General features: G+C 39.3%; 1 pseudogene; it reads right to left on the minus strand.

Moving 5' to 3' along the window:
* Positions 1 to 12274: 12274 nt before the first annotated feature.
* LOC113347624 lies at positions 12275 to 13026 on the minus strand (annotated as a pseudogene).
* Between the last annotated feature and the right edge of the window lie 4705 nt (positions 13027 to 17731).

Raw genomic sequence — 17731 nt, forward strand, 5'->3', positions numbered from 1 at the left:
CAGCCGGACACCCCGCAAGATATTACCATTAAGCACAAGTTCAAAAGAACTCTCCCCCATTTGATGTCATTCCCGAAAGAACAACAAGAGCGACCTTAATTTCGCAGAAACCTTCTATCCCACTTCATGAGACGCCCTTAGTAGCAGAGGCAGGGACCATTCTTAGTTGTATTAAATCTTTCCCTAAGGGTACGTCGTGTGGCAAGGATGTCCTTCGTGCACAACACCTTTTGGATGATTTTTGTGGGGAGGGGTCGATTGTTGCTGCAGATTTAGTCGTGGCTATAACATTGGTTGTTAATTTGTGGCTTTGTGGGAGATGTACACTCAAGCTTGCGGAGTTCATTGCATCATCTCCTTTAACACCCCTTCTTAAGCCAGACAACAACATTCGTCCCATCGTTGTTGGGACGATTTGGCGTCGTCTTGTATCCAAAGTGGCTATGAAAGGGGTAGGCAAGGACATGGATGAATACCTACAGGACTATAAGTTCGGGTAGGTGTTTCTGGGGGCACAGAGGCAATCCTTCATGCTGTGAACAGGTTTGTATACAAACACCACATGAATGATAAGCTTATTATGTTAACAGTGGACTTCACAAATGATTTCAACCTTGTTGACCGCACGGCTATGTTTCTTGAGGTGCGTAAGTCATGCCCGTCCATATTACCATGGGTTGAATACTTATATGGGCAGCCCGCTAGACTGTATGTGGGGGATTACTACATCTTTTCCTCGGCGGGGTACAACAGGGTGACCTATTGGGGCCGTTGTTATTTTCTCTAGTGCTCCACCGGCTTGTGAGAAAAATAAACGTGGAATGTACATTATCTCTACAGGCTTGGTACCTCGACGATGGCACTATTATTGGTGACACAGCAGAAGTAGCGAAAGCTCTTACGATTGTTCAGACGGAAGGGCCGGCATTAGGGCTTATTTTGAACATTAAGAAAACGGAAATTTTCTGGCCTTCTTGTGATGGACATAAGGTAAGAGATTGGATGTTCCCTGCTGAAATTTCAAGACCAAAAAATGGTGTTAAATTATTGGAAGGAGCAGTCAGCTTAGATGATGTGTTTGTGAAAGGCCTTGCCATCAAGAAAGCAGAGAAAGCAGTAAAAACTAATGCAGGTTTTATCCAAGCTTCGCGATCCTCAATGTGAATTACTACTTTTACGTGCATGTATGGGTATTTCCAAGTTGCTTTTTGGTCTTCGTATTTGCCAGCCAGAATTTATTATGGAGGCAGTGGACATTTTTGATAATGGCTTGAGAGAGGTGATTGAGGGCATAGTGGTTTGTGGGGGTCCGTTTTTTTGGGATTTACAATGGAGGTCATCTACATTGCCAATTAGATACGGAGGTTTGGGCATATATACTGCTAGGGAGGCGTCCAATATGCCTTCCTAGCATCACGTGTTCAAACTTGTGGGTTGCTGGATCATATATTAAGGAGTGGGGAGGTGGAATACATGGATGACAACTTCAACAAAGCTTTGATGACGTTACAGGAAACTCTCCCTGATTTTGACTTTAGCAGTTTTACCAGCAAAGACACCGCCCCCCTAAAACCCAGAGTACTTTGGCGTCTGCTCTTTTTGGTAAAGCAGTTAAAGACATGGATAGGGTTTACGAGTTGTCAGGTATACAAAAAGCAGTTTTAGGTTGTATGCAAGCCGGGCATGCTCAGGATTTCCTACTCGCTATTCCAATTGAGGGCCTTGGGCAGAAAACGTCACCTATGGAGTACCGTACTATCCTTAAATACAGATTGATGATTCCTTTATACCCATCAGACACTCGGTGTCCTTCTTGTATCACTGGATGTTTGGACGCTTATGGGGAACATGCAGTTCACTGTAAGGTGAACCCTGGTTTTAAATATAGACATGATCACGTGAGGGATATTTTATATGATATACTGTGGAGAGCTGGTATTTCTGCAAAGAAAGAAGCGTCTGTCAACTTTTTGACTGATCTACTCGAGGGGAGATCGACGCTCAGGCCAGCAGATGTTTTAAATTTTGGGTGGGCTAACGGAAAACATGCATGTGTGGATATTACTGGGGTTTCTCTGTTAGTAGGAATCAGACATGGTGCGTTTACAGTCGGGCAAGCGGCGTTGAGGGCTGCCTCAGGTAAGATAGCAAAACATGAGAAAGTGTGTCTTGATAATGGGCATGCCTTTATTCCTTTTGCTTTTGATACTTTTGGTTTTTTAGCTTCAGAGGCGGTTGGACTCCTCAAAAGAGTCCAGAAAGTCATGCACAATAATGTCATGACTCCTGGTTCGAGGGAGCTTATTTTCCATAGGTTAGGATTTGCAATTCAAAAAGGACTTGCGGCGCAGCTTGTTGCGCGTTTGCCTAGTTCGTCGATGTAATGATTTCGAAAGAAAAGAAGGATTTTTAAATTGGACACCAAAAAACCATAGAAATTATTTTCTATATCCAAAACTCAACCAAATTAATCACAAGTAAACCCATGATTAATTTAATCGGAATACAAAACTAAATCAAACCACAAAAGTGATCAATTTAATTGATTGTTCTCAACATAAGAAAACTCATGGAGCTACGCCTAAGATAACCACACGGAGATGACTACCTTAATCGTTCAAATACTCAACATAAGGAAAACCTTACGGAATATACGACTATATCAACCAATAGAACATGATTAGTATAGCCGTTCATATACTCAACACAAGAACTTGTGGAATATATGAAAAACTCAACTAAATTAATTAAAAGGGAACCTATAATTAATCTAATTGGAATACACAACCAAACTAATCACCGAAGCAATCAATTTAATTGTCAAAAGATTTGCTCGACAAAAGAAGACTTTCGGAGCAAATAACTAAATAACCAACCAAGATGATTAATTTAGTTCATAATGCTGAACATATAGCATCTTATGGAACAACCAACAAAGACAATAAGAATAATCGACTTAGTTGTATCGTGATCAACATAAGACACACAATGGAGCCTTCACGGTAAAACATAACAAAATGGATCAATGAAGATCAATATCGTGGATAACATACAAGGATCTATTTTATTTTCCATCATAACGACATAATAGACTTTATCCTTGTCAAACAAAATATTTTATCCTATTTTCCATCAAATACATGACTGCATAAGCATAACTTTTGTAATTGTCAAAAGTCCATTCGTCCTTTCATTAATACGAATATCAATTCATGAACGACTTTACTTTTGACAACATATGGGACCTTTAAGTTCAAGGACGCAAACAATACATATCCCATAATCAAATTGCAATATCACAAAATCATAACGATCAATACTGCAATATCATCATCCTCCAAATATTTTTAGAATTTAAAAACCAATAAACCTAAAAAATAACATAAGAAGATGAAAACAAAAATAGCTATGTGTAATCACAATCATCGCTATTGAAAGCAGTAGTTATTCTTCCAACTAATCCAAAAAGAAGATATACTAGGAAACAATTCCTTTGATAAATTCTTTATCATTCCCGAACTCCTTGTTATCGACAACCATCGGGACATAAGGTTCACGGAGATAAGTGTCAATACCCACGAACTGTCTTGGCTGAAGAGGTCGAATTAGGGTCCTCCGAATTTCCAAAGATTTAGATACGAACGTATTTATTTCATAAATCTCCCTTCTTATTTCCTTTAACTCATCAAGAACATCGGAAAACTTCTGAGAGTTAGAAGGAACAACCCTGGTTTTTCTTGTATTCCTTCTTTTTCTTTTCAGGGACTTAGAGACAGGAGATTTTTCTTTTTCCTTGATTGAAGACTTAACAATCTTGTTGACATCCTTTCCATCTGACGACATAGTGCTTTGAGAACAGTTATAAACAACTGGATTTGTGTGATTGAATCACTTAACTCAACAAGCAGTCTTATATAGGATGTCAAGAGGAAAAAGGAATGTAGGGTTCGAAACCTATTGACAGGTTCGTATACGCCCAACTCTAAAACCCTATAAAGAGTAGAATTGTCGATAATAACCCTTTCTTTTATTTGATAGACAAAAATAACAAAACTAAGAAAATAAGGAAAAACTCTTCTGAAGCATGGATCATCACTCAATCTTGTCTCTTTTCGAACATGCACATGAGACAAGATTTTCCCAACAACACAATCAAGTTGTGTTGCGATGAACAATGATTTGTCCATCTTTTTCCTCATGGGAGAATCCTATGATCTTTGTCTATTAAAACGATTTGACCATATTTTCTTTTCAAATGGTCTTATTCTATCCTTGGAAACCAACTTCTTAGACGAAGATAAGATCCTACATACCTCGACGGTCTTCTGAGCAAGTTTCAGCTTCCTTGCTAATCGATCTGCTCTTCGTTGAAGTTTGCTGACGTGCCTTATTTGGTGCTTTTATTTGTAACACCTTGATAGTGCGTGTCCCTTAATCGAACAAAATGAGCACGTCAAACTTGGATAGTATTCAGGCATCTGAGATGTGCAAGCAGACAAACATACAGTTGATCCTGAAACATCATTGACAGGTTTTCCAGTTATCGTATTCAAAGAATCTTCCAGGTTGATTGGGTTTCCCTCTTCTCTGAACCCATTGAGGTTGATATATGTATTGCTACAAGTATCAAAATCGATGTTTTCACAAGAAATCCCTACACTTGATTTCCTATATTCATCGGAATCATAGGTTTCAGACATTTCATCAAGTGTTACAGTTAGACCTTTGTTCCCAGTGTATTTTCTACGATTTGGGAATTCGTTAGCAAAATGGCCAAAACCCTTACACTTAAAGCACTGAGGCATGTCCTCGTCATCAGCCTCGTCAGCATCCTTGTTTTTAGGTGGTACGCGACCGTGAGGTTTGTCTGATGACTCAGGTTTGTCTCCTGAAAACCGTTTACTTCTCTTCAACAGAATATCCCTAAACTGTCTTGTGATCAAGGAGACTGATCTGTCAAGATCTTCATCCGAAAAATCATCCTCAGACTGATCATCCTCAGAGACATGAACACTCTTACCTTTGACCAGTAATTTAGTGTTCTTCTGTGCTTTAAAGGCAACATCCTTACCGACTTTGGATGTATGCTCATGGTCAAAGATCTTAAGCTTTCCAACCAAGGTGTTTCTGGAAAGATTATCGAGGTTATTCCCCTCAACGAAGGCATGCTTCTTAGACTCGTATCTAGATGGCAGCGATCTGAGAATTTTCATCACAATGTCCTTTTCAGGAATAGTCTTACCCAATGCAAAAGATGCATTAACAATTCCAGACACTTTGTGATTAAACTCATCAAATGTTTCTTCATCTGCCATACGAAGGTTCTCCCAATCGGATTTAAGGTTTTGAAGCCTAGCATCCTTTTCACTGGAGTTGCCTTCAAATACAGTTTCTAAGATATCCCAAGCATCTTAAGATCTAGTGCAGTTTTTCACATGATGCTGAAGATTTGGGGTAATGGCATGTATGATAGCATTCAAACCGTCGGAATTTTGCTTTGCAGCAGATATCTCAACAGCGGTGTATTCACCAATAGATTTGGGAACGTTTACATCACCGACTGCCACAACAGGAGTATCATAGCCATTAACCACATATACCCATGATTGAAAATCATGCGATTGAAGAAAAGCTCGCATAGCAATTTTTCACCATAATTAATTGGAGCCATCGAAGACTAGTGGTACGTTAATAGAGATAGTACCTCTGTCCATAGAGTCAGATCGCTACAAACACAGACTTGTTAGGTCTTAAACGTGTTTGCCTATTCTGATACCAATTGAAAAAGCGGGGGTCTAACAACACCACCCAATATTTCGCTTAGCAATTTTTATGGACTAACTCCGAAATACTTTGCTAGAGAATCAACTAGACAGTCAGACTCAATCTAGATAAAAGTATCTCAAGGAGTTAATATCTCTCTCTTGATTTGATTTTTACTCAAGCTAAAATCAATAGCGAGTCTATATCAAATACAAGGAATAACTTGGACGGTACCGAAGACCAATGTCCAAGGATCAACCAATATCAATCAACAACCAAAGGTTGTATTTCCAATTGATGATCACGAATGCACAACCTGTATTATTTCAATTATATAAAATATAATGCGGAAAAGAAATAACACAGACACCAGAAATTTTGTTAACGAGGAAACCGCAAATGCAGAAAAACCCTGGGACCTAGTCCAGATTGAATATACACTGTATTAAGCCGCTACAGACACTAGCCTACTCCAAGCTAACTTCGGACTGGACTATAGTTGAATCCCAATCAGTCTCACCGATCCAATAAGTACTCCTACGCCTCTGATCCCAGCAGGATACTGCGCACTTGATTCCCTTATCTGATCTCACCCACAACCAAAAGTTGCTGCAACCCAAAATCGCAGACTTGATAATAAACAAATCTGTCTCACACAGAAAAGTCTATCAAAGGATAAATCTGTCTCCCACAGATAAACCCTAGGTTTTGTTCCGTCTTAAGATATGAAATAAAGGTGAACATGAACCAATTGATAATCCGGTCTTATATTCCTGAAGAACATCCTAGATTAATCAATAACCTCTCTACAATCCTTCCTGACTACACAGGCGGTTTGTCGATGAATCACAAATAGTGAGACGAAGATGTTTGTGACTTATTTATCTTGCATATCGGAGAACTCTCACGATCTCAAGACAATCAAAGATTGTACTCGTACGATAGAAGATGCAAGATCAGATCACACAACTACGATAAAAGTAGTATCGGTCTGGATTCACAATCCCAATGAAGTCTTTAAGTCGTTAACCTGGTTTTAGAGAAGAAAACCAAAGGGTAAAGGAGAATCGACTCTAGCGAGCGCACTAGTATCACACAGACGTGTGGGGATTAGTTTTACACAATGCTAGATGTCTCCTTTAAATAGCCTTCAAATCAGGGTTTTGCCTTAGTTACAAAGCAATCCATATTCATCATTAGATGAAAACCTGATTTAGATTCAAGCTAATATTTTTCAACCATTAGATCGAAAACTTAGCTTGTCACACACACTTGGGTAGACGTTTACTGGGTTTGTGAAAACCATGCCCAAACGTGTACGTGTATGTTGGTTGAACGTAGTAACCCAAAAGGTTAACCATATGAGAATTTCATATTAACCTTGTTCTTCTTCACCATAACTAGTTCAATTGACTCAAATGAACTAGTTAAAGAGTTGTTCAATTGCTATGATATCTTATGTAACTATACAAGACACAATTGAAACAAAGATGATTCAATTCGATTGAATCGGCTCATGAACTTTATAGCCGCGGTTTGCATAAAGCATTCCTTTGTAATTTAAGTTTCATGTTCAGAGCACATATTTAGATCATAACCTCTTAAGCTCACAAACAAGTTCGCGGACTTAAGACAACCGGTGGAGTTTTCCACACTCAGCTGAAAATCTCGGCAAAGAGACTTTCGCCAGTTCGCGGACTAGGTTCGCCGACTGAGTTCGCGGACTTACACGCAAACGAGTTTTTGGAAAATCCCAGCAGAAATTCTCGGTACAAGAACTTCCGTCAGTTCGCGGACTGGGTTCGCGGACTTGGCAAAGTCAATTCCTCCGGTTTCTCTCAATCAACAAAGTTCGAAAACTTCGGATTAAGGAATACATGGTTATGTAATCTAAACTCTCATTCCAATTATTGAGACATTCTCAGAGGACGTTATATAGCCGTTATTCACAGACCATTTCGTGTCAGAGCAATTCTCAAAGTAATTGAAACTTTTCATGACTTTCGTCACTAGGTGAAGATAAACTTGATCAAAGCGAAACGCTTTGCCAACACATGATTTCGAGATATAGATAGGCGAGATATACTCGGCTCGAAATATAGCATACAACTTTTGTCTCATAAGAAGTAGGAGATAGAAGAGATAGACTTTTGAGTGATAGATAAGTTCAAGTCTCATCATACCTTTTTGTTGATGAAGTTCCACGGTTCCTTGAGTAGATCTTCGTCGTTGTATGATGAATCGCCATGAAGTTCTTGAGCTCAACTACACTTTTCTATCCTAGTCCGAGACTTAGCTATGTAGGCTAGAAATTAAGACTCATAGTTTTGTCACTAACATTGACAAACATGCTTGAGATAGCAACGCATGCGAGGTCGACCGAGCTATGCTCTAAAAGTTCCAGACTTGATTCGGTCACAAAGTGAAGTAGAAGGGTTGGTCTTAGGGAGGGAAGCGAAGAGAGTGTTCAAATCAGAATAGTTGATTCTGGAAGAGTAGTTGTTTGACGACTTGTATCAGAAAGTGAAACGCTAGCAGATTGGGAAGCTAACAAGTGATTTTTGAGTGTGGTATGTTCCTGACCAAAAAACTTGTCCTTTGGTGGAAATAGGTGAGACATTTGATTGGGAAGCTAACAAGTTAAACCTATTTATACAAGTCATAACAAAACGTACCCTTGGTCTCGTAAGAAGTGGAAACGGTTTGATTAATGGAGGAGAATGGTAATGGGTAACGCCTGGAATTGATGTTTCCATAATGAAGAATACGTTCACCATTATTTCTTGCCATTACTAACCACTTCACTTTTATGAAACTTTCTTATAACAGGCGTATTGCACGTCGCACGTTGTAAACCGCCAGACCAATACCCTGATGAGCATCCCCCAGTTTGTGACATGTTTTGATGTCTCGAATGTTTTTGTGTAACATGTTGTTATTGGTTGGAAAGTTAAGATTGGGAGGCTTGCCGGCTCGGTGGTCACCTTCGACGGTCGAGATTTTGCATCTTGAGAGGAAAGGTAGCCGTTGATTGTTGCAACCTTCCGTTTCGCAGCCAGTGGTATGTTTTAGGCGCGACCAAATTGGGGGTTTTGGCATAAACCGTGGAATTTGGCATTGGTCCAGAAGTTGCCATGCGTTTGGTGGCGAACTTGTATGGCTGAGATTTACATCTCAGGAGGAAGGGTGGCCGTTGATTGTTGCAACCTTTCGTTTGGCAGCCAGTGGCATGGAGGCGGGGCCGGCATGCTCATGCATGCTTTAGGCGCGACCAAAAATTTGGGTTTGCTACAAACCATGTAGTTTTGGCATTGGGCCAGAAGTTTCCACGCGTTTGGTGGCGAACTTGTACGGATGAGATTTGTATCTCATAAGGAAGGATAGCCGTCGATTGTTGCAACCCTTCGTTTGGCAGCCAGCGACATGGAGGCATGGCAGGCATGACTTTTGGGTGCAGCCAAGTTAGGATTTTGACATAGTTTAGGCGCGACCAAAATTAGGGTCTTGGCATAGTTTGAGCGCGACCAAAATTAGGGTTTGGTGCCGTGACCAAAGAATTGGCATCGTAGCCAAGTTGGTGTCGTGACCAAAAGTTGCCACAAGTTTGGTGGTGAACTTGTACGGCTGAGATCTTGCATCTCAGGAGGAAGGATAGTCGTTGATCGTGGCTACCTTTCGTTTGGCGGCCAACAACATGGTGGCATGGTCGACATGCTCGTGCATGCTTTAGGTGCGGCCAAAAATTAGGGTTTGGCATAGTTTAGGCGCGGTCAAAATTAGGGTTTTTGGCATTGGGCCAGAAATTGCCACGCATTTGATGGCGAACTTGTACGGCTAAGATTTGCATCTCAGAAGGAAGGGTAGTCGTCGATTGTTGCAACACTTCGTTTGGAAGCCAGCGGCTTGGAGGTATGGATGGCATGCCTTTGGCGTGGATGGTAGGGCTGGCATGCCATTGGCACGTTGGTGCGGCTGGCATGGTTGGCATGCCTTTGGCGCGGAGGTGCGGCTGGCATGGTTGGCATGCCTTTGGCGCGTGTCTGGCATGGTATGCCATTGGCACGGTGGTGCGGCTGGCACGGTTGGCATACCTTTGGTGCGGAGACGTGGCTGGCATGGCATGCCATTGGCGCGGAGACGTGGCTGGCATGGCATGCCATTGGCGCGGTGGTATGGATGGCATGGTTCGCATGCCTTTGGTGCGGAGACGTGGATGGCATGGAATGTCATTGGTACGGTGGTGCGGCTAGCATGGTTGGCATGCCTTTGGCGCGGAGACATGGCTGGCATGGCATGTCATTGGCACGGTGGTGCGGCTGGCATGATTGGCATGCCTTTGGCGCTGAGACGTGGCTGGCATGTCTTTGGCGCGGAGATGTGGATGGCATGGCATGGCATGCCATTGGCACGGTGGTGCGGCTGGCATGGTTGGCATGCCTTTGGGGTGGAGACGTGGTTGGCATGTCTTTGGCGCGGAAACATGGCTGGCATGGCATGCCAATGGCACGGTGATGCGGCTGGCATGGTTGGCATACCTTTGGCGCGGAGATGATGCTAGTCAGCACTGAAGGCTCTGCCGTGGAGAATAGTATAAAAAAAAGGTGCACTAGTAATTTTCTCTTAGAAGTATTGAAAATCTCAATAAATGCGCTAGTGGAGTGTTTGATACTCATGGATCCGTTTCTTTGTAGAGTGACGTCATGTTAGATTAAGGATTTACAATTTTAACCCTAAGATAAAAACCACCATCAACAATATGTAATAAAGAATAGTGGGTTACTCGGATCAATTTTGTAAATTTGGTCTTTAGTTATGAATACTAGGGAAATTTTTATGGCAATGTCCAAATAATTTTTTTTGTTGAGCAAGGTGGATGGACAAATAGGTTTTCCACTATGATAAATGCACTATGCAGACTAACATTTGACGCGCGGATTAAGTACAACCGCTGGCGGGCGTACGTAATCCGCTGGCGGGTTTTCTCGGACCGCGAACGTCTACTTTTTAACGGTCACTGGAACAGAAAGTTTTTCTACCCTAATAAATACTACTCGAGCTTGATCTCCCAATAATCTTTCATCCAATCAATCTTTTCGAAATTTCAATTGTTTTTAATTTTCAACCATGAATCCTAATTTTGTTTCTTCTGAGGATGATATGGAGATGGATGAAACCTTATATGAAGAAGATGAAGAAATTTAATAGAGATTTTGAGTTAAATGGATGAAAACGCAATTCAAGATAGAAGGAGGCGTAATTTTATGTTGAGACGCGCATCTCATGTCGGTCCGCAGTGTACAAACCACCAAATTTGTTGATTTAACCACCCGTTTTTCATGTTTGCTGAGTCCATAGTGGGAGCAAAATGAACAAACTTTTAAATTTGTTCATTTAATAGAATTGCTCTTACAAATACATGATTTCTGAACACTGGGTCCCTTCCGAGTGCGTCATATATAAAGCATTTGGCTGGAAGAAAAATAATTTAAATGAATTCAAAACAAATTAGAGATATTATACACAAAATAAATAAGAACAGTATTGTTACAACACGAGTTACTTCTTGTTATATTACATTTACAAATAATTTTGTAGCATGTTTATTTTCGTTATTTGTCGTATCACTAGCATTTTAATATTACAACTTACCAAATACCCCCTCCATCCCAAATTAGATGAGCTAATTGTAGTTCGCACAATTCTTAAGACAAGGAGGAAAGGAGAGTATGTTTAAGTATTTTTTACAATTATACCCTTATGGATAATAACTAGTAAAACTTAGATTTATCTCTTAAACTATACCACGTTTTTTTGTAAACTTTATACCGTTGAAAAGCGTTTTAAAACACCTACCTAACGAATATAAAGATGACTATCAAATTGTACATATTTGTTATAGTAACAATAATATCAATTAAAAGGGTAGTTTTAAAAATATCCACTTGATTAGAAATATAACTCATCTATTTATGGGACTAAATTTAATACCAATTAGCTCATCTAATTTGGGACGGAGGGAGTAAAACTTATCCTTTTGTTATTTCACAGCACTTTACATATTATCGCCTAGTCAAACTGTTTTATTCTCGTAACAAACATAGCAAAACACAATCCAGCACGCAGAATAAAGAAAATATTATTCTAACACTCACGGCAAAGCAAACGGACCTTTATATCCAGGGAAATAACTAAACTAAAAGAAAAGTCGGCCCACAAAAAATGTGATTACAAATAAAAATGAATGTTTTGCATAAATCCTCAGGACATGGTAGCAACAGCTCTATAATGACCCGTGTCCTCCTTATTAGAATGTATAAATCCGTAAGACATGGTAACAATAGCTCTATAATGATCTGTCCTTCTCCTTATTAGCGCAGCAAAACCGAACCCCTTGCAGACTGTGCATGCCCAGTATGCAAGAAAAAATTCTCCGGAATTTATATCTATCCTAACCCTCAGCACTGGCTTTCTTAACAGAAGTGAACATAACTTGAGGACACAATAGTGAGGATCATAGTTCAACCTTAAATGAGTCGTACCGGAGAAATAACTCCACCACCAAAATCCTTGAGAGCAACACCACAAGATCCTTCCTTCCATGCACACAGTTTGCTGTCCACAGTTGGACCTTCAGTCTCAAGTCCATTAGACCACACCACATACTTTAAAGAGCTTCTCTCCCTCAGCTCCTACAAACTTGTCTGCTACAAATTCTTCAGCTCTCTCGAAGACCTTAGGATCTTTGGTCACGATTGGCTGATAGCCAAACAATATCTCCCCTTGTTTAACTTCAAACGATGATTCATGGCTTTCTATCACCAAGTCTTTTTTGGCTTTAGCATACTGGTACGGCACTGCTGGATCTATCCTCATAACTTCATAAATCACTGACTTCACCAGTGGCATCTCTTCCATGGCTTTCATCGTCACGTTTCCGTCACTGGACTTTACTGCTGATCTTATCTCGTCTATTAACTACTTTTATACCTTTGCATCTAAGCGACTGATCAATTTTATGATGCTTGGGAAAAGGACCTTCATTCCTCTGAAGGCATTAAAGCACACAATAAAAAGAATATTATGGCAGACTTCGTCTATTTTTAAACCCAGCTTCCCACCTTCATCGAGAAACCCAACTGCACTTTTATAGAATAAATTGTATAGCTTCTGATAACAACACTTTATCAAACATGGAGGAAGACGAATGATGTGGAAAAGTGGATCTTCCACAAAACAAGGTAAGCCTACTGAAACAATTGGATAGGTTGTGAAAAAACCATGAAAGAATTTTCAATGCTGCACCGTCACTACCGATATTTATGTTAACTGGGTTTGTTGAGAGAAAGGAACGAGCTAGGAAGTTAAAACATGCAGTTTCATTTGGACCACCAGTTGGAGCACCAAGTGCTTAATTCACTATTCATGGCCGTAGGCAAGGCCGAGTCTCGTGATGCGCCATGGTGGTGCATTATCGAGTTCTGGTTAGTAGGCTAACTTGGATGTTATGCCATGATGGCGCTACTTTCCTTTAAGCCAGCCACTCAACTAGCGTGATGCACAATGGTGATAAAAAATTGGACCTACGCCAATATAGCTTATGCAATGTGCCATAGTGGCGCGATATTGACTCTAGGCCAATGTAACCATGTATGTACCATAGTGGTGCATTATTAGGCCTAAGACAATGTTCCTATTAATACGCAAGTAAGCTTGAGATGAAGCTTCGTCTTAAGCCAATGACGCATCTTTGAGCATATGAAAGTGTGGGTGCTACAATATTTACCCATTTAAAGAATTTCGTCCACGAAATTCAAAACAAAACTATTGTGGACAACTTCTTCATTTGGATTTCCTGAGAATATGTCGCATACCATGATGCTCAAAAATCGCACCAGGTTACTTTAGCTTGTTATGAACAAAAATTAAGACCTCCTGAACAATTGCCTCATACCGCATACCTAAGAATCCAAAAGGAGACCATAATAACGTTACCGAGAATATTGTTCGTCTCATACTAGATATTTAGGATTGCTAGAAGTATATCTCAGCCACATGATATCAGTGTATGTCCCCTTACTACAACACTCAATCAACCCCGAAGTTCACAGGTTGCCAAGGGTCATCGAATTTGACAATCAATTTTTAGCACATTACTGCGAGGACCCAACTCTAATGCCAGTATAGTCGGATGCAAGCCATCGTCCCATGCATATTTCCAGTTACCCATTGTAATGAGTTTCTAGAAAACATAACAAGCACACCTCGAACGGCTTGATAGGAAGTACCCAAGTACGGAAGCAATTATTTCCATTATCACATCGCGATCCAGATGATATATCACCCCACAATTTGATGATATGAGCGACAAGGTGTTGGACCATCAATGTTGAAACTCATTGTGCTTGCCTATGAACCCTACAGACAAGGGATCAAGCAATGATTGTAGTTCATCCTCATCGGGACAAGCAACTAAAGCCAGCTCGTGTTGTTAGGCTAAGCCAAGTAAATGCCTAGTACGTATAGGCCAAAGGGTCCTTTGAAAATAATGCGCAAGAATGTGCATCATTGGCCTTTCCTTAATGTTGGTGGCGTAAAATTAATTCTGCACGTCGCAACGATAATGCCTAAGCATCATGAATCTCTCTCGACAAAGCCACGCGCCATAATAATGCCTTATCATCATTTGGGCTTTATCGGCTGATCTATATAGCTTATTAGTGCATCTTCGTTATGCACCTTCAACCAACTACCCCTTCTTATGTATGTCTTATTGACATTTCTGCAGGGAAGCACTTTGACACTCACCAAGTGCTTGATTCACTATTCATGGACGTTGACATAGTAAAGTCTCGTGATGCGCCATGGTGGTAGGTTATCGAGTTCTAGCCTATTATTGCGCCATGCTGACGTTACTTTTCTCTAGGTCAGCTACCCAACTGGCGCGGCGCACCATTGTCCCTAGGCCAATGTTGCCTACGCACTGCGCCATAGTTGCGCGATATTGACTCTAGGCCAATGTAACCTACGTAATGCACCACCGTGGTGCATTATTGGACCTAGTTAATGTTCATCTTAATAAGCAATGTAAGCCAAGCTAATAACGCATCTTTGAGTATGCGCCACGCGAGAAGCGCGAGTGTTACAGTAATTCAGGCTAAGCTATGGCTCTAAAGAACAATCTCAATCTAATTTCTTATCTCTCTTATTCTTAAAGAACCCCACCTTCTTCATATCTTAGCCTGATAATATAGATGAAAGTGTTTATAAAATTAAGTCATAGATTTAAACGCATACACACAAGTTGTTTTGTTCTCGGCGAGAGGTGCAGAACGAACTCTCTAGTTTGTTGTTCCCGAAATTCTTCTTGTAGCTCCCGATATCTTTCCTGTCCCGACACGAAATGTAGGTTGTGTTGCAAGTCTTCACATTTTCGGGGCCCACCTTGTTCTGATCTTCTGGTCACTTCAGGGTGCTTATCAATGAGATTAAATGCCTGGTCTTCCCTTACAAACTCGACGGTTTCTTTGTTACTTTCACGTGTCGCACTTATGGACGGATGTGGTAGATATCTTGGTTATCGTGTTAGACTTCATGGCCATTACTTGGTACTTCGCTCTTATCCTACTTCAGTAGGTCGCCTTCTCAAATGCTTCCACGTGGCTATACACGTTTACCATTATATTTTTGCGCCTTTCTTTCTATATTTACCAAGGATACAATGGGAATATACCCTTCGTCTTCTCTGCAACCGCCTCCAAGTCATAAAATGTCTACCACGTCACTCACTTTCCTTCGGTTTATGACTTAAAACTGTCAGTTCCCCTTCTTTCTCGAAACTCCCCCCTTTTATAAGGAGGATTGGCAATCGACTTCATTATTTCCTTTAGTATTCTCTGTAACCTTCTGTTTCTTCACCATTAAACCCTTGAAACATTCTCTGCATTACCTTTAACATTTTCGGCTTTATCTTTTTGACTTCTCCTATTTTTCATTTTTACAAGTATTAATAATTATTTATTAGTATTACTTTTTTATTTAAACATCATCGAAACTAAAAATTGTATTATTAGATAATAATATTTTAAGGACCAATGGATGGACAATATTTTGAAAGACATATATTACAACCAACATCTCTATCTCATCTTATGTATAAACAGTCGACAATTGTAAGATTTGTAACCACTTATCATTATGAATTTACTTAAACAATCATCAAATGAATTACGCGTTGTTACACAACATAAGGTCAATTTTGTACTTCCTCATTAAAACCTAATGAAAATAAAGTTTGTATTTAATTGCTTCTGTTGCAAGTTGAATTACGGATACAACCCTTATAATTTGATTGTATGTTTTAAGTTGAACTAGGTTAATAAAGTAATTTTACCAAAGTGGCAAAATATTAACCACCATAAAAACCTATTAAAACTATAGTGAATGGGTCAATTTCCCAAGTATCCTTGAAATATGGTTTTAATGGACAAGTAAATATTAGAAATGGACACCAAAAATTCTAGACAATTATATCCATCATCTTTATGTTTTTCTTTTTTTTTTTTATCCTTTCTCTCTCCAATATTAAAAACAAATCACAAAAAAATCATAACATCCAAAATATATATCCAATTTTAATAAAACGTGTATTTTCGAAAGAATTTTGGATGATCTACAAAAAAAGATCCATTGTTGGCAGTAAATTCAGAAGTTTTTTTTTCGAAAAAAGATAGCTATGATGAAAATGGTTGCATCCTGGCTTAAATTAATATACAAAAAATTATTCGAAAATAGCTTGGATGAAACTGGATGCGTCCTAACTGAATCTAAGAAAAAAATAAATTATTTAAAAAACTTCTAGGATGAAACTCATTGCATCCCGATTTAAAAAAGATAGGAAAATTATTCGAAAATAGCTAAGATGAATTTGGTTGCATCCTATTTTGAATTTGTTTCATCTATATTTAAACTAGTATCATCATGTTTTAGTTCAGTTGAACTTATTTTTATCCATGTTTAAACTAGTTTGAAAACAGTTTCATCTTATTTTAAATTATGTTGAATATATTTTTATTTATGTTTAAACTAATATGTGACTAGTTTCCTCCAGATTTCATCTGTAATTTATACTCAGATGAAACTAGTTCCATCTGAGTTTAAACTAGGATTAATTTCATTGGGATTAAAGCGAGGGAGCCTAAACCCTTGTATTAACGGTTGTTTTTCATTTAGTTCGTATCGCTGGGTATCTACATGTGCTGCCAAGACTCCTAACCAAACCAAATAAGTGTTTACCAAAGCCCAATCTGAAATAATTTTCTGAACTTCGACAACGGACTTTGACCTTCCATTTTCTGTTCCAAGAATTTTCTCCAGCGAATTGCAAAACCTTCCCAGAATCGAGCATAACAAATCCCACGCAATACCCATATGGACAAACACATACACTAGTGTCGAAATTAGAATCGAAATGCAAAGACCTCAGAATCACATCAAAACCCCCCAAAGTCCACTAGTGTCGTCGTTGTTTTAAGATGCTGTAAAACGAGAATCGACTGGATACTAATGTAATACTAACAATTAGTATCTCCATCAAGCTTGATAGTCATCTCTTTTAATCTCTGAATTCTCAAAATTTGGCACCATTATTTCACGACAAGTTTTGGTAAAAACACATCACTGCTAGCCACCATCTAAAGAATTAGGTTCAAGGATTGAATGGCGGCTCCGAATCAATATTTCAAAGTTTGTACGCATAAACAATTAGGTTTAAGGATATTTTAGATAAAAATATTTATTTTATTTAAATTTTTCTGGGCAGAATATCCAAAATGGATAAAAAAATGTACCCTTTTAATCTATGGTTATTTAAATAGTATCAAACTTTACTCGTCTTTTATACCCAGAATTTTTCATTTTAGGGTTAATTAACCAATTCGTTAAAACTATGAAAAAATACCTACGCTATAAC

Source organism: Papaver somniferum, chromosome 1 (genome assembly GCF_003573695.1).
Source record: "Papaver somniferum cultivar HN1 chromosome 1, ASM357369v1, whole genome shotgun sequence".
NCBI lineage: Eukaryota > Viridiplantae > Streptophyta > Magnoliopsida > Ranunculales > Papaveraceae > Papaver > Papaver somniferum.